Source organism: Balaenoptera physalus (genome assembly GCF_965194825.1).
Source record: "Balaenoptera physalus genome assembly, chromosome: 14".
NCBI classification, from domain to species: domain Eukaryota; kingdom Metazoa; phylum Chordata; class Mammalia; order Artiodactyla; family Balaenopteridae; genus Balaenoptera; species Balaenoptera physalus.
Genome location: NC_138893.1, coordinates 35,742,594 through 35,761,002, shown reverse-complemented (window position 1 = coordinate 35,761,002; position 18,409 = coordinate 35,742,594). Strand labels below are relative to the sequence as shown.

Below are 18,409 nucleotides of genomic sequence, written 5' to 3'. Positions count from 1 at the left end.
GGGGTGATATTGCCTCGAGTTTGTTTGGGATATTTGTTGGGAGGGAGGCGCCATATATGTAGTGAGTAGGCACTAAGGGTGCAAGACTTCAATCAGTGCATCTAACAGTCCTACACAAAGATGGGCTGATCTGGGTCCTGCAGATTTTAGGATGTCCCAGTAGATATTCATGTAAGTGAAAAGCCAATTTCTAATGATCTGAGCCTGGACTTAACTCTCTAATTCATATAAACAGAAAGTAATTTTAGCACAGTGTTAATTATATATATTGAATTTTCTAGGAATGGAGCTACTATATAAATTAAGGGATGATTGCTCTGTGTTTTGTTTGGAATATTACCAAGCAGTGTTCGCCATGTTGGGAAAATCATGTCACCCATGGCAACATCACTCTTGGTATCTGAGTCTCCAAAACAACACCCCTGTTGTTGTCAAGTCTGTGTTTCTAGTTGTGGCATTCACTATGATTTTACACAAACACACGTCCTTGTGTTGATTAGTGAAGCAGTGTCAGAGAACTTTCCAATTGAAATGCATCTTGTTTTGATACGAATTACTTCTTTCCCCCCCCATATGAAAGTTAATATATTAATATATTGATTAAAACATCTTGTGTGTAGATAAATTATATCACCCCTGAATGCTGTTTCAGGATAGCAAAGGAACATTAGAAAATATTGGCTGAGAGAGGTCCCAGGGCTGGATCCCAAAGTCTTATGTGGATCCTGATACAGGGTTTGGATTTTATGCTAAGAAAAATGAGGAGCCACGGCAAGATTTGAAGAAGAGTGATGGGTTCTTTCAGGCAAGAGTGACGATTACGCCTCCTCTTTTTCTCTTTGATCTTCCATCCCTCTCCTTCCAGCACCTGGCACAATGCCGGGTGCCCAGCAGGCACTCTGTAAATTAACGTGCTACCAGCCAGAGCAACCTCGGCCCATGAGCTAAGCAGGTCTGTACGCCTCCCATACAAATGAGATCGCCGAGGCCGAGAGGGGTTAAGTTGCTTGCCTGGACCAGGTAACATCCAGTAAGTGATATCTGATAAAGAGGGGTGTATGTGTGTGTTTGGGTTGGGGGTACCTGTCTCCTTTTCCTGCCCCTGCGAGCAGTTCTTTGTGGTTTCCCTGCTTGCCGAGCTGCCCACTCACCCTGCCCAGGCCCACCGCTGCTCGCAGGCCTTCCTGCCTCGATCCTGTTACCTGACCCATGTTGCAGGCATCCCTGTGTCCCAGGAGCCAGCTTCTCCACCTTTAGACCCCAGGCCAGGATCTAAGAACATCTCTGAGAATATTCCACAACACCTGCAACAGATGTGCCCACAAATTACCTGGTCCCAGGGGTGGGGTGCAGGCGAGGAAAGGGCAGGGCTTTCCTAAAAACATTACGCACTTAATTTGCAAAGTTACATCACACATTTGTGCACAGGTCAACTTTCTGGGAGCTCATTTCAAAACCAGAGACAGGTCAGGGATCCCAAGTGTGTCCTTCACAGGGAAGGCTGAGCGGGGCTGTAGACACCCATGAGTATCAGATACTTTCACACGTGCAAGGGCAGATGGAGAGAGATGGATATTTGAGGGGTTTGTTTCATCTCTGCCAGTGCCCCGTGGCCTCCTCCACAGACGTCATCTCACTTCTTCCCAAGAAAAACCCCCACCAAGTGCACATGAGCGGGTCCTCATCTCACAGGTGTGGAAATTGAGGCTGGACGAGTTATCACAGACCATGGGACATGGGCAGAGCCTGAACTTGAACCCAGGTTTCCAGCCTCCTAATCCCACATTTTCCCCACCACCCAATGCAGTAAGAGATGTGAACGGGGGTGATGTGTATAGAGTGTAGATGCACATACACATATAGCTACACTTAAAAAATTTTTATTGAAGTATAGTTGATTTACAATATTGTGTTAGTTTCAGGTGTACAGTAAAGTGATTTGGTATTCAGATTCTTTTCCATTATAGGTTATCGCAAGATATTGAATATAATTTCCTGTACTATATAGTAAATGACCTTGTTTACAAGACAGAAACAGACTCACAGACGTAGAAAACAAACTTATGGTTATCACAGGGGAAAGGGGGTGAGCGATAAATTAGGAGTATGGGATTAACATATACACATTACCATATAAAAAATAGATAAGTAAAAAGGATTTACTTAGCTACATTAAAAAAAAAATTTAATAGGCCTGGGTACTTTATTTATAAGAGTCACAGAGAAAGCTATGGAACCTATGTGAGATTACAGTCAGGAGTGGATAAAGAACTGTTCACAGAACCAGTGAAAATAGCAAATTGTAAAAATATATAAGATTGAGTTCACTCTGCAGTCCCGAATCCAGCTCATTCAATTGACAAATTAATTGTCTTGAATTACTATAGGTAATTTTAAGGTTTTTAAAAATTAACTCGAGGGTAGTTTCATACTCAGAAGAGACCATTTAGAAGTCTATTTGGTTTCTAAAATTAATATTAGATATATTACATTTGCAAAGTTAGAGCCCTAATTCTTCCTTATGCTTTTAAATTCTGCTTATAAAACGTATTATTCTATTTATTCTCCTGGTAATTGTTTTTATTGTGGTAAAATATATATAACATACAATTTATTGTTTAAATAATTTTTAACTGTATAATCCAGTGGCATTAAGTCCATTCACACTGTTGTACGTATCTATACTTTTTTACGAAACATAAGAAATCTCTTCTGAAAATTCTAGCAAAGAACAAATGCATCAAAGGTTTCTGGGAGAAAAATCAGCCCCACATGCCCCCGCGTCCACTTCCCAGGGTCCAGAGAACACTTGTAAGCACGTCTGCTTGTCTAGTTAGATGTGTGTTTCTGCCAGATTTTCTCAGTCTCTGAGGCTTCATTGCTTGTTACCACCGAGAGAGCATCTCAAACCCAAGCTGCCTCTTCCTCCCTCTATATTTCAAAGCAGTGTTTCCCCAACCAGATTTACATTTTCAAAAACCCTTCAGATAATCACAAACCCAAGAAACTTCCAGTCCTCTGAGGTTTAATTAGGAGAAACTCTCTTTCTGGTACTTCCGAGAGCCTGGCTCTAAATTTCTCAGCGGAAAGGGGAGGTTCACGGCGGGTGCGCGGGAGCCAGCAGAACCTCCCTTCAGTCCCCCCCTCTCCCCTGCAGTGGATAGAAAGCCGTGTTGCAGGTCATTGAAACCACATTGTGAGTGTGCCCTGTATCATTAGGACCCAGAGAATGGGGACGATTGGAACACAGGATAACACATTAGCAATAGATAATAGAGTCTAAATAAACATAATCAACTTTCCTCTATGTCTCCAGACCAAAGCTTATCTATAAATGCCCTAATGATGCCCCGCCAGCCAATTACTCATTTCTTGGAAGAGCCCCTTATTAATGGCGTTGCAGTGGGGGAAAAACATTAATTATTGGACACAGTGGGATCTTTTACGTTCTGTCTGGTCTGGACAGCACCAATGAATGCAACAATTATTATCAACGACTGAGGCAGCATCCTGAGCTCAGCCAACCCGGGCTGGCTCGATGGGGTGGGAGAACGTGTGCTGCAGGACCGTCACCCACACGCTTTTTATGGAGCCTGCTTCGTCCTCACTGTGGAAACTGCTGGAACAAAGCAGAGGGTGGCCAGAGTGTGTTGGTTTTTCCTTTTACGCCTCAGGATAGCGCTCCTGGAGCACTAAGTAGGGGAGAGGGAGAGGAGTCAGGCACTGGTCTGCTGTGTTGAGTTGCTAAGTGAAGCCGGTAGAAGATTGGAGAAGACGGGCCACCTTCAGAGAGCGGAGCACCTGGCTTGGCCCCGCCCACTCCTCCAGTCCCTTCCCCCTCACTCATTACACTGCATCCCATGGCTTCTCTCTCGGCTTCTCCAATTCAGCTGTGCTCCATCCTGCCCCAGGACATTTGCACAAACCTGTAAGATCTTCTGCCCTTTGCAAGGCTACCTCCTTTCTGGATGCAGTATGAAGGTTCCCTCTGTAGTGAGGTCCTTCTGGAGCCTGAGCCCATAATATACCTTTCCCTTAATATTAGTCACTTCTTGTTCCTATTCTTTGCTCAGCATCTATCCCAAGTTATATTTTGAAAATGTGTCTTATCATTTTATTTGTGTCTGTTTACTCCACAAGAATGCCACCTCCATGAGAGCAGAGACTTTGTCAGTTTTCTCCAACATCTCTCTGAGTGTCTTGCACTTAGTAGGTGCTCAATAAATATTTGGTGAGTGAATGAATAAATCCATGAATTGTGTAGCAGCAGTTTATACTTAAGGGGCTCCATATTAGGTGCCACAAAGACTAAACCAGCTATTCTCTTGCAGAAATTCCATAGAGAAACCCAAACTCTTCTGTTAATAGCAATAATGTCTCCTGCAAACTCTATGCTGACTCTACCTCTGCATTTTAAAAGTGGTGAGCGTGCTTGAAGGGCCTTTGATGGGCTGTCCTGTAAAATACTGGCCTCTGTTATTACTCACATCATGGTACTTTATTGGAGATGGCTAAAAATGATTCTGCTCTGCCCAAGGTATAAAAGAGTTGCAGGAATGCTTTTATTTTTCTTTTCTCAGTGACGAGAAGAGAATCTCTTCTGGGAGGCATTAATTACAGAGCACTTTGGAAAATTGGTTCAGTGAAGGCTGGGAGAACTCCCCAGAGCCTTGGTCAGGCCTCTGAGAAGAGGGTATGCCCTTGTGGCCCTCCTGGAGAAAGAGCTCCAGGCTACTTCCATTACAAGTTACCCTTTGGAGTGTTAAAGCAGCTCATATGTGTTATTCAAAGTCAGAGCCAAGTTCAAGCAGTTTATTCAAACTTGCTGACTCTCAGCAACCCCCGGGGCCACTAACCTGGGTCCAGCCTTGTGCACCCTTGACTTAGATGGTCTTCTCCTGAGGTTGTCTCACCAACGTGGGACCATGGAAGCTTAAAGGCAGCCATGGGGAGTCCTTAGCCTGCGGCTGCTGTGCAGATGTGGCCATGGCAGGCATTACCATCCCAGCTCTCCTAAATAACCTCTCCAGGGAAACATTTAGAAGTGACAGGGACACTCAGGGCATCTGTCAGGGCTGTTTTTGCTTTCATCTCCTGGAGAGTGGCAATGACCTCAACTCGCAATGATCTCACCCCCTCCGCACGCCTCCAACACATTTGGTCTTGACCCTGCACTTGGGCTCAAGTGTGGACTGCCCAGCGTCTAGGCTGTTTAGGGACAGACAGATTGTAAGCTGCTGGGTGGCGGGGTCTGCAGTGTCCCCACCCTGCTCAGTGCCAGCTTGGCGGTGTTGAGCAGAAGTCTGCTTCAGTGCCACGTTGCATCGACATCGTCAGTCTCTTCTTCCCTCCCCGCCTCCACGAGTAGCCTGTGTCTCCTGGAGAGCAGGAACCACAGCCTATTCATCCTTCTATCGCCGGTGTCCCCAAAGGACTTTCAACTTCAAAATGAGTGAATGCCTGGGCCCTCCAATGAAGCTGTCCAAGGGGCGTGTCAAAGGTGGCGGTCCCTGCTGCAGAAGGTCCTTCCTTTTCCTTCTCCCCGAGAAGGAGCATTTTGGGTTACTGTGGACTTCTGGATGCCCAGGATGAAAATTAAAATGAAGCATTAGAGTGACGTGATTCCAAACAAGGAAGTCAGCTGATCTGGGTTCAAATCCTGGTCTTGCCACCTACTGTCAGGAGGCATTGGACATGCTACTGAATTTTCTGGCATCTTGGTCTCCTTGTGTCTAAGGTAGAAATGGTCACAGTCTCATCATGCGGGTGGGGTGTTCCGTGGGGCGATGTTAGTAGTGTTTAGCGTGATGTCTGGGACAAAATAAACCTCTAATAAATGTTAGCTGCTGTGATCACTACACTATAAATGAAGAGCTTCAGCACACGGGACTGAGGTCAGTTGACTGATTTGTACTGGATGCCCACTGGGAGCTAAGCGTTGTCCTCGGCCCTGAGGGTGTGATGGTGACAAAGTTTGAATCTGTCCCAGAGAATCTGTTGCACATTAACCAAGCACGGCTTCCTGTCGACCGGAATCTCACTTATTCTGGAGACCCTGTCCTGCAGAAGGACACTTTACGTGGACGCAGATTGTTTGATGAAGGAAAGGAAGGCCAGTGACCGTGGAGCGTGGGCTGCTTCCAAAGGCACCAGCGGCCGTGTTGGGGTGTATGTCACACGTTGCTGTAGTCCCCAGACTGTGCTGGATAATCATGAACCATCTTTAAATCAACCGGTGCCTGTAGCCAAGTAGAAACGCCCATGTCAGAGGATCTAGATCATAAATTATGGGCTGCAGTTCAGACGGTCTGCTGTTAGGACTTTAAATCAAGACTCGTGTTTGAAACTACTGTTTGTTTTCTCTGTTTGTGGCATCTTGATATGTTTGACATTTCTTAATCAACTGATAGTGAAAAAGATCTGGTTACTATCAGCTGCTCAGGAGGACGACTGTCTCTTTCTCCCAGATCCCTTGGAACCACCCAAGTGAATGCTGTGTGTGCCATACAGCAGCTATCTTGGTTGACCACCCAAATATACTTTCTAAATTTGGAGGAAATCAGTCAGGCATTTCATGTGATGTGGAAACAGAGAGGCAGAAAGGTATTTCATTTATGCAGATTTGATGTATAGGGTCTCCAGTTAGTGCCACTTGATTTCCTTTGATTTTAATTCCTCCTTCCTCCTATTATTCACTCCCCACCCCTACTGCTTCCATGCCCTACTCTTTCTCAAACACACAATTATTCTTGATTTTCCTGAATGTTGAAGAATATGGTAGTCACTTAAAAAGTGTAAAATTCCTTACCCCAAAATCGCAGTGTTTTCTTCCAATGATTTCCATTACTATTCAAGACAAATGACTTTACTTTTGAATTGAGAGTATCGTTTATTTCCAAAACAACAGCATAAGTTCCGTATCAATGTTCAACCCTCTACTGTGCAGTCAGCAACTCCGGGCCGTTAGTGGAAAGACAGATGGAAAGCATTGTTCTTCTGGTTTGTGGGGTTTACTAACCCACAACAGTTAAGGAGTAAAACTCCTTCGCAGTTTGCTCGCTGCTCTCCACTTCTTCCCCCATCTGACCATGCTCCCATCATGCTTGCTTCCTCGTGACACTTTGTGGCAAGTTCAATAGCTTCCTCAGTGCAGTACCCATCTGTGAACCTTGTATAATTGGGGTCCCTCACATAATATGTGTACTTTACATAATTGCTCTAACCGTGTACCTTATTTAATTGGAAACCAGGAACCCCTGAGCTATCTAAAGACATCATATGACTTTTATTAACTTCTGCCTATTTGCTTAGTTGCCCATTTCTATACTTGTTCTAAACTTTGATGAGGAAAGGAAATGCTGATTAGGTAGATACCAACAGAGTTTATTCACACAGTAAATGAAATAGTGAATGAAAAGAAATGAAATCGGTAATAAATGAAACTCACAAAAATGTAAAGCCATGGTACTGAAGACTGTCTCTCTTGAGTACAAACAACACCTTCCTTTACTATGAAGATGGCAAAATCTCCTGGGCTCCGAATTGCCTCTGGGTAGGTTGCAGGTGGTGCCAGCAGGCAGAGGGTACAAGGAAGTCCTGGTGTAGTGAGTGGCTAAGAAAACAGGTCCTGAGACAGACCAGCTAGCCTTGAGATCTGGGGTAAGTTATTTGCGTTTGTGGGACCTCTGTTTTTTCATCTATAAAATGAGCCATAATTAGCCCCCATCTCACAGGGCAGTGCTGGGCTTAAATGAGATAATTCATGTGATACACTTAGCACAGTGCCCAGCTCATAGAGAGTACTCAATAAAGGAAGGATAAATGTTTTTCTAATAATTAGAACCAGTTAAAGATGGCATGCACTTCCTTGGGGATGGGCTAGTGAGTCCCCTGCCACTGGAAGTATTTAAGAGGAAGCAACTGGCTTCTCAGAGTGTCTCGTGCAAAAGAATTACCTGGAGAGAGCGTTAACAGTTGACTTCTGATTTACATAGGTTCTGGATGGAGCCTGAGGTTCCGTATTTCTGGTGAGCTCCAGGTGATACTGATGCTGCCCTATGACCACACTTGGGTGGCAGGGACCTAGCTGGTTCCTTGGGGGCAGGGGGATGCTGGAGAAGGTATGTGACAACCCAGATGGAGCAATGTGCTCCATGTTGTCCTATGTGGTGGCCACTGGACACGTGTGGCTATTGAGCATTTGCAATGTGGCTGAGTCCAAATGCAGATTAACTATGAGTGTAAAACACACAAAAACTTAGTATACAAAAAGAGGATGTGGGCTTCCCTGGTGGCGCAGTGGTTAAGAATCCGCCTGCCAATGCAAGGGACACGGGTTCGAACCCTGGTCCGGGAAGATCCCACATGCCGCGGAGCAACTAAGCCCATGTGTCACAGCTACTGAGCCTGTGCTCTAGAGCCCGCGAGACACAACTACTGAGCCTACGTGCCACAACTACTGAAGCCCGTGCGCCTAGAGGCTATGCTCCGCAGCAAGAGAAGCCACTGCAGTGAGAAGCCCGCACACCGCAACGAAGACCCAATGCAGCCAAAAATAAACAAATATATAAATAAATTTATATTAAAAAAGGATGTAAAATATCTCTAATTTTTATATTGATTGCAGGCTGTGGTGATAATATTTTTGATATATTAGGTTAAATCTCGTAGTAAAATTAATTTCACCTGTTCCTTTTTACGAATTTAGTTAATTTTTTACTGTGGCTATTAGGAAATGTAAAATGACATGTATGGCCCACATTCCATTTCTTTTGGGCAGCGCTGAGCTGGACTATCCCCAAGTTCCCTTTGGAACACACGCACCCAGGAGCCTATGGTTTTTCACGTGGGCTCTAAGCTGACGTCCATACGTGTCCAGCTGTGTGTCCCCCAGGGAATGTATGGTCTGTTTCCCCCCACTACTGACGGCAGTGAGCAGGGCAGAGACAGAGCCCAGGGTCTCCAGCCTCCTGACTGCCCGGCGCAGGGGCGGAGAGTGGGAGCCAGCCTGTGTGTCTCTCCCCTCAATCTCCCTCAGAACTAACAGGCGACAAAATGCTGTGTCACTACAGGGATAACCAATTTCTACCTTGAAAATGTGACTTCTTGAAACTGCCTTTCTGGGGGAAAGTAAACTTCATCTTTCCTCCAGAGCTCCTCACTGAATTTACGCCTCGCCAGCCAAAATAACAAAGGCTGCCTGGGGGAGGCGTTTCCTTTGGGAGCTGGGTGTTCAGGAGCCCAGGGGGTAGAGGCTTTGGCAGTGCCCATGAATGCAGTGCTACCTCCTGGAAGGTCGCCTGCTGGATGTGGCTCGACGTCCCCTGAAGGTCCGGGGAACTGAGTCCTGTCACCCTGCAAATGACGTGGCAATTAGAGGTGGGGCAGCTGCTAGCCCAAGCCCCATAATTGCAGATTTGTAACATCATCTCTAATCTCTGCTACCCATGTCCAGCCCCCAACTTTTTTTTTGCAGTGCATGGTTTTTGCATGCATAGAAGTGAAACTGGAATCTGAAAACCACCTGCTATGTCATCTCCACCATTTCCATCTTTCCTGGTCCGTACTGACCGCTGGATACGAGGTTCTGATTTTTGCACGAGGAATGGGCTGTAACCCTCCTCCTATGACTTTGCACGGCCATCTCACTGGACGAGACCCAGCTCAGTGAGCAGTTGGAAGCTTGAATCCAGTCCCTACTCCTTTCTAGCTGGGGACCTCAGATAAATGGTACAGGCACTCTGTGCCTTGGTTTCCTTTCTGTAAAATAGTGACGGCGATAATACCCACCTCTCCCCTCGGCAGAGATCTTGTGAGAAATTACTGAGATGATATGGTAAGGGGCGGAGAAGAGTTCCCCTCGCCTGAAAGGCTGAACATGTGATGGCGGTTATTCTTGGCTAATAAGGGCTCCCTGAATGGCAGCCTCTTTTTTTCAGCTGGCAAATTACCTACAAGAGCCCCCAAACTGCACACCTTGTTGAGTAAGTCAGATCCTGTGTGGCGATGATGTAACTTAACGTACCTATTTTTGGTGGACTTGGCAATTCAGGGAGTGACCGATTTCCCTGCACTTCGTTGAAGCCATTGCAGTGGATTTCATCAACCAGCAGGTTTTGAAATGAGCAAGGTTTGAAAGCATTTTCCTGCGACCCTGGACTGCTTTCACCCTGTGCAGCTCAAGTCAGGGCTGGGAGGGGGACGGGACGCTTCCACGATGACATCTATGTTCAAAATGATGGCAACGGAGATGGGAGGAGGAGACGAGCACACATGCCCAACTTGATTCTCCAGGGGCATTTGCTGCATCACCAGAAGAGGTGAGAGGATTTTTGTTTGTTTGGTTTTTGGCCTGGAAAAGGGAGGCTTGAGTTTCCAGGTATGTGTAGGACGTTTTGCAGATTGAATGACAGCGTCCTGGGGGAACACATATTGTGAAGCTCCTGCTGTAGGGAGGCCTGCAGCTCCTGACAGAGGGTGACATGGTTCCTAAGCATCTTGTTGGGCACCCTTGTCTGTGAGAATTTCTTAAGAAGTCTGAACTTGCACCCTGGGAAGAATCCTCGTGGATTTCTGTACCACCAATCCAGTCAGAGCAGAGGACTCTATCTGAAGGAAACTCCAGCAGGTACAGAGAATCTAGGGTTTTAAACTCTCTTTGGAATGAGGCTGCGTATGCATAAAAATGTATAGATACACAACTAACTCGTTCACTAACTGACCCAGTGTAAACTGAGTTACCAGTGCTGGTGGCTGATAAATCAATCGAGTCAAATCAAATGAGGTCGCTGCTAAGAGCAGAGGTTTGGGCTAGATGGTCCTGGATTAAAATCTTGCTCCACTGCTGTTAGCTGTGTGGCCTTGATCAAGTTACTCTACCTCTCTGAGCCCCAGTGTGCGTGTCTTTGTGATGGAAGATGAAGCCAAACTTGCAGGGTTGTCAGAGCAACTAGACAGGAGGCAGCCTGAGGTCTCCTGAACCTCCTGGTGCAGGTCCAGGCTCTGCTGGTCCCACGTGGCCCTCAGCTCACCGGCTGCTTCTCATCTTCCAGGTTCAGCTTAAAAGTCACCTCCTCAGAGAGGCCTTCCCTGATCACCCACGGAAAGCACCCTGTCTGCTCCCACTCCCTCTTACTTTCCATTACTTTCTCTGGTTTGTTTCCTTCCCAGCTGGAGACAGAGTCTGCAATTCTCTTGTTTGTTTGTGTTTGCTTGCTGTTCTTTTTTATATGTTGATTGCTGGCTCTCTTGGGCCATAAGACTGAGGTCATTGAAGGCAAGGGCTTGGTACCTATGTGTTGGGACCCAGAGTGCCCTGATCGGTGCCTGGCTCACAGCAGACGGCTGGAGTATTTGACCAAAGATCCTTGTAACCGGGACAAACTTCTGAGCCTCGTCAGTCCTCCGTTTTTCTGTATCTGTGATACCAGGAGCCACTTTAAAGTGTTGTGGTGTGATAAGGGTGCACTGAGATACAGTGTGGATTTCACTGAGTACAGGAGGTGAGTGACACAGAGCAGAAATCAATAGTGTTAGATAATATCATGAGATGGCATATGGAGTAATCAGTGTCCCCTCTAAAACAAATATTTTTATTCTTTTTCCCCTCTGCTCTTCTCTCTCTGAGTTTGTACTTCTTACTTGCAGATACAAGTTACAGAGAATGCAAACTTTGGGATAACAGACATAACCCCGAGAAATGAGAAAAGAGAAAACAAGAGTTTTCGATTTCTCCATTTACAAAATGCAAGATTTCATTTACAATGTCAGTGGAAGTGTCCACTGGGTGAGTTCACCCATGAACACGTAAACTGACCGAAGGAGTCAGTCTAGGTGGGAAAGTAGTATCTTTAGACTTATTGGTATATTCCATCAGAAAGAGAGCACAACTCTTTTCCACTGTGAGGTTATACAAGGACATTTCTACATGAACCCTGTGGCTAAGTTTTCTGGGATGGGCAAGTTACCCTTTCCCTTCCTAACTTTTGCCACGGCATTTGTTGAGACATCTCTGTTACCCGAGCGTGTCTCTCCTCCTGGCTCTGGTATGAAGCCTCCTCAGCTATTAAAAGAAGAGTTTAGACAGAGGAGAGTGTCCCAGGCACATGTAGAGTGAAAATGCTTTCACTCTTTCAGTGTTCTAATGAGTAGTGAAGCCCTCTCTTCCCGTTCCGCTGTGTCTCAATGCAGTGAAGCAGGGACTCTTTTTGAATTTTTTTTAAAGCCACATTGTCTTTCGTCCAAAATAAAACTGAGCGGGAATCCAAGTACATGAAACAGATCACAGAGAGCTCTTGCGGTGGAAGTGAGGGGTGGGGCTGTGGGTGAAGAATCCTCCCCCCTCCTCCCCTCCCTCTCGCAGCCCCCAGAGCACCTCTGAAGCGTCCCTAGAGCTCTGGGGAGCATAGTCTGAAACCACAGAATTACAGGATTGCTTGACAGAGCAGAATGGAATTCACTTTCTAAAATCTACCTGCTTTGAAGCAAACCTGGATTGTAAGCTTCTCAAGGGCCAGGAGTATCTGGCGCCTATTGAGAACACCAGTGTGTGTTATGAAAGGGTTCAGCAGTCTGTTCTCATTTCAGAGACCCGCGTGGCTTCGCAGGTCCTGGACACATCTCCCTGAAGACCTTCATCATCTTTTAAGGCCACGGAGTCCCTGACTGCTCAGGGACTATAGAGCATGTGCTTCTGTGGCCTTTGCATCAGAGTGATTTGTGACTTCTCAGGTGGAACTGCCAGTGATATAATTAACATTTCAAAACTTTGCAACCGCAAATTTAATTTCTTTTGAACACTTGGGGGCATTTAAACAGTAGCTTGAGTATTAAATTTGCACTTATGGGAATTGGGGAGGAGGGACATGGGGTAGGGGAGCAAGAGGGGAGAATTTCCCAAAACTGTATGAAAAAAGGATGGAAAACATTGTTGAGTTTTTGCTTAAAAAACAAAACAAAACAAAACAAAAACTTTTTTTTTTTCTTCAATTGAAATACTGCTTTAAAGCATTGGCAGGCTTACAGAAGTGAAATGAAAAACAAATCCCACAAAAATCCTGGAGTACCATAAAAATAATGAATAAAGTAGTGCAAAATGCTTTGATTTCAGTAATATTTTTCAATAAAGCTGGTGCATTCCAAACAGATTGTGTTTATCTTGAAAGAGGCCTCTGCACCATGGCTTAAGAGTTTACAAAAAATCTGGTGGTCTTGGTTGTGATATGATAATTAAAAAGTACTCACATGGTGAAAAAGGCATGGGCTTTAAAAGTGGGCTGACCTGGGTTTGAATCCCTCCTCTCTTTTATATTACATGGGCCTCTTTAAGTAAGTGACCATCCTGTCTGGGTTGAGTTTCCTCACCTGTAAAAACTGAAGAATAATGCCTGTTTCAATGGGAAGTTTACATGTGTGAAAGCTGCTGAGAGGGTGTGTGGGCACTAGGACCGAGCTTGTTTGGGTAAAGATGGTGATTCTGTATTTGTGTCCAGAACATTGCAAGATGTCTATAGTATCACACAAAGCTCATATCCCAACAGCTCAGGAAATTACAGCTGTGTCCTTGTTCTTAGTTTCAATGGCATTTTTTACTGGAGAAAGCTTGAAAACTAAAGATGGATTTTAAGAAGGAAAAGAAATCACCCACAATCCCAATAAAAGATTGGTGTGTTTTTCTATGTCTATATATAATTTTTCTTTGGTCAATTTATATTTCTTGGCAAGAAAAGAGGCTTATTCATTGAGATTTTCAAATATATTAGAATATGATTTTACATACTATTCTAATTTCTTAGAATACTATTTTTATTAGTACAAGAGTAATGCACGTGCATTAAATTTTTACAGAAAGTGAAGGCACAAGAAGAAGAAATGAAAATATCACCAATGATCTCAATTCACAGAAATAGTCACTGTTGACATTTAATTGTATATCCTTCCAGTCATTTAAAAAAATTATATATATATAACACTTTATACAATATATCAATATATATAATTTTCTTCCAGTTTTATTGAGATCTAATTGGTATATAACATTGTATGAATTTAAGTTGTACAACATAATGATTTGATATATTATACATTGTGAAATGATTACCACAATAAGTTTAGTTAACATCAGTCACCTCACATGGTTACAAATTTGTTTTTCTTGTGATGAGATATATAAATTTAAATTTTGAAACTTAAATTAGGGACTTCTTGAATAATCACTAATACAGACTACTTTCTTTGGATGAATATTTCATTGAGAATCCTTTCTACATCATTAACTTTTCTTGTGTGTCATAATTTTTAATAGTTGATATTATTTCATTGTTATAGATCATAGTTTATTAATTCCCTATTATTAGTTAGATTTCAGTATTTTATTATAATAGACAATTTTTTGGTGAACATCCCCATAGCTAAATATATGTTATATCCATGATAGGTTTTTTAAAATAAATTTCTGGAAGTGGAATTTCTAGTGGACTTGCATGCACATTTTTAGGTCTTTTGCCAACGTGCCCTCCAGCAAGGCTATACCAATTTATCCTTCCACTAGTAATACATGAAAGTACCTGCTTCCGGGCAGAAATAGAGACACAGATGTAGAGAACAAACGTATGGACACCAAGGGGGGAAAGTGGCGGCGGGGTTGGGGGGTGGTGTGGTGTGATGAATTGCGAGATTGGGATTGACATGTGTACACTGATGTGTATAAAACAGATAACTAATAAGAACCTGCTGTATAAAAAAATAAATAAAATTCAAAAAAAAGTACCTGCTTCCTTGTACCCTTTTGTTTATTATACTAGTAATAACAAAAAGAGGAAAGCTTTGTTAATTTGTCAAAACTTTTTGTACCTCATTGTAATTTACATCTTATATTAGTAGTATATATTTTCTATTTTGCCTTATCCTCCATATCTTTTACATATTTTCCTTTTTCATACTGGTTTGTTGTAGTAAAGCAAACATACAGAAAATGAATAAAGTACATTAATTAAGAGTACAGATAGATTAGTTTTGACAATTGTACAAATCTGTATAAACACCCAGATTAAGGTATAAAATATTTTTGACACTCCAGAGTAGAATAGAACCTCCACTGATCTATTTGTCTAATCTTGTGGTATTGTCACATTAAAATAACATCATATACCCAGGAATGAATCTTTAAAAAGGTGTGCAAGACCTCTACTCTGAAAACTACAACACATTATTGAAATAAATTTTAAAAGATCTGAGTAAATGGACAGATATACGATGTTCATGGATTGGAGGACTCTATGTCATTAAGATGTTGATTCTCCCAAAATTCATCTGTAGATTAAATGCCATCCCAAACAAATTCTAGAAAGCTTTCTTTTTCCCCTGTGGATTCAACAAGCTGATTCTAAAATTTATATGGAAATTCAAAGGCCAAGAAAAGCCAAGGCAATCTGGAAGAAGAAATGCAAAAGTGGACTTATACTACCAGATATCAGGACATTAGAAAATGAGAGTAATTAAGACAAAGGAGTATTATGTGTAAAAGACCTGAACAGACATTTCAAAAAAAGGATATTCAAATGGCCAGTAAACATACAAAAAGGTTCTAAACTTTATTAGTCCTCAGGAAAATACAAATTAAAACCACAGTGTGATACCACTACAAACTCGCCAGAATGACTAAAATTAAAGGCAGGCATACTATGTGTTGGAAGGATGTGGCAGAACTGGAACCTTCAGCTACTGCTGACAGGAACGTAAATTGGTACAGTCACTTTAGAAAATGGTTTGACCGCAGCCATTTAATTTAAACATATGTCTACCTATGATGCAACAATTCCATTTACATATTCAGCTGAAATGCACACATATGTTCACCAAAAGACAACCTTCATTAATGAAATGTCCACCAGCAGTAGAATGGCTGAATTGCAAGATATTCATACAATGGCATATTATTTGGCAATGAGAGTGAACAAACCACAACTACAAGCAAAAACATAAGGTTCAACAAAGGAAGCCAGACACAAAAGACTCCACACTGAATGATTCCACCTATACATGTAAAATTCTAAAATGGGCTAAACTAACCTATGGTGTTAGGAGTCAGGAAAGTGGTAACACTTTGGGGATATGCAGTGGCCGTTGGGGCATGATGAGGTTCTGAGCTGGTGGGCATGTTCTGGTCTTAACTAGGTACTTACTATAAGGGTGTTTTCGTTTTGAAAATTCATTGAGCTGTGTGCTTATGATTTGGGTACTTTAAATTTTGTATATTTCTTACTTTTTCCTCAAGGAGTTAAAAAAACACCTCAATGACCAATGCTGTATAATCTTTTTGCTTTGTGTTGCTGAGGAGAATTTTGAGACCAGACAGATTTTCCTTTCTTGGGTGAGATTATAGAATTTTCCCTAACCTAAGACTAAAACCTAATTATCAGAATATTTCTATATATTGGCTATTTTAATTAATATTGCCTGATCTTCAGGGAGGCCTTTTTATCTAAAAACTTATTTCTTCTTCTTTTTTTTAGTTTTATAAAGTTTTCTTCTATTACTTATTAGATTACTGTATCTTCCATCTCCATCTTTTTGGCTATCTACATTGACATTCTTGATACATGATAATTGAATCTATTGAATTTTTTTTTTTTAATTCTTTCCTTTTAAAATGTTCATCTCTTTAGGACTTCCCTGGTGGTGCAGTGGTTAAGAATCTGCCTGCCAATGCAGGGGACACGGGTTGGATCCCTGGTCCGGGAAGATCCCACATGCTTCAGAGCAACTAAACTAAGCCCTTGCACCACACAACTACTGAGCTTGCTCTCTAGAGCCTGCAATCCACAACTACTGAAGCCCGTGTGCCTAGAGCCCATGCTCCGCAACAAGAGAAGCCACCGCACTACACCGAAGATTAGCCCCCGCTCGCCGCAACTAGCGAAAGCCCATGCGCAGCAACGAAGACCCAGAGCAGCCAAAAAAAAAAAAAAAAAAAACAGTTAATCTCCTTATTCTGGGAAAATTTCTTGGCCTTATTTTGTATTTCATTGACTTACGATTTTAAAAGTGTTCAAAAACTGCTACTTGTTGCTTTCAATTCAGAAATTGTGCTTCCCATCATTTAATAGAATTTCCTGATCTCTGATGTTCTTTTTAGCTTATCACTTGCTCTTGATATGGTGTTGAGAACACAAATTAGATAATTCCTAAAAACTTCTCCGCTTCTTGCAGTACCTATTTCTTAGGAAAGTATTTTCTCTGATCCCTCAGAGTGGTCCTCTCTTTTTGCCCATCAGAACATTTTTGTAGAGATGCTCAAAAAAGGGAGCTAAGATGGGTCCTGTTATTCCATACATATTTACTGTATATTCGCCGGTCCTTCCCCTAGGTCCTGAAGATATAGCAGTGAACTCTCTAGAAACCGTCCCTGTTCTCATGGTTCTTATATTCTAACAGGGAAGGCTGACATTGAACAAGTGATTACACGTATGATGCATGTTGTACAGGTAAAGGGCAGGATCTGACAAGAGAGGAATGTAATCTAGTCTTGGTGAGCGATACATAGAGTCTTCTGGAAAGACTTCCTAAGAGAGTGATGTTCAAAATAAATGGCAGTTAAGGAGAGGGTGACGTGAAGGCCTCCTTCAGTACAGAGTTGCTGAATAGCTGGTGTGGTTTCTCGAGCTGTGCTCTGTTTTGTGTCTTTCCTACTTTTAAAGTATATGAATGTGTCACATGTATACATGCCAAGGCAGGCAATTCATGGGATAGGATGTTGTCTTGAACCTGAAAATATTAGCCGCCTGGGATCACAAGCCCAATTTGAAATCCCTTCCCATCAACAGTCATGAAAGACCTCTGTGGTGGTCAGTAGTATGTTATATAACAGTGGCCAGGACTCCAGCTCCTCTCCAAAGCTATGGAGGACCTGGGACCCTGACACCTTGACAGATGTCTTCCTCCAGCATTGACCCATCTGCTGTGAGGGTACAGAATCCTCTCTTAGGTGATTTGCTTAAGGGAGGAGATTTCGGTGTGCACTAATATGCAAAATGCAGTGAACACTTGGGAGGAAATTCCATGATTTAGTTGCACAGCTGGGCCACATTATGGGTTAAGTACGATGCCGTGGGCTGGCCTGGAAGCTTCAGAACCATGTACAATATATTTCTTTTGGAAAGTAGGTTGTGTGGTCCAGACAAACTTTGGGAAGCCAGTGCACTTGGGACCTGGACACTTCCTGTAATGCAGGAATATTTTCACACTGAATCTCTTATTTTCATATGTTATGTGAAAGACCGTACACAAAAATAGTCTATGAGGGTCATGGGATTGTAGATGTTTCTCCCCCACTGTTTTCTAGACAGATGGTACTAAATTATGTCTAGAATTCAAATATAAAAAAATTCACTTGACATTGAGACATTATCAC

At 42.9% G+C, this 18,409-nt stretch overlaps 1 protein-coding gene across 11 annotated transcripts in view; it reads left to right on the top strand.

The window, feature by feature from the left end:
* Window positions 1-18,409, top strand: part of LOC309642242 (uncharacterized protein) — a 108,022-nt gene that overhangs the window by 23,339 nt on the left and 66,274 nt on the right. For 3 of the 11 annotated variants that reach the window (XR_014253077.1, XR_014253078.1, XR_014253080.1), the window contains exon 5: window positions 12,586-18,409. The exons of 6 other annotated variants lie outside the window; for them this stretch is intronic. The gene's annotated coding sequence lies outside the window, so the exon portion shown is untranslated. Of the gene's footprint in view, window positions 1-865; window positions 11,221-12,585 lie in introns of those variants that run through there. 2 more of the 11 variants (XR_014253079.1, XR_014253081.1) reach the window with 2 other exon arrangements.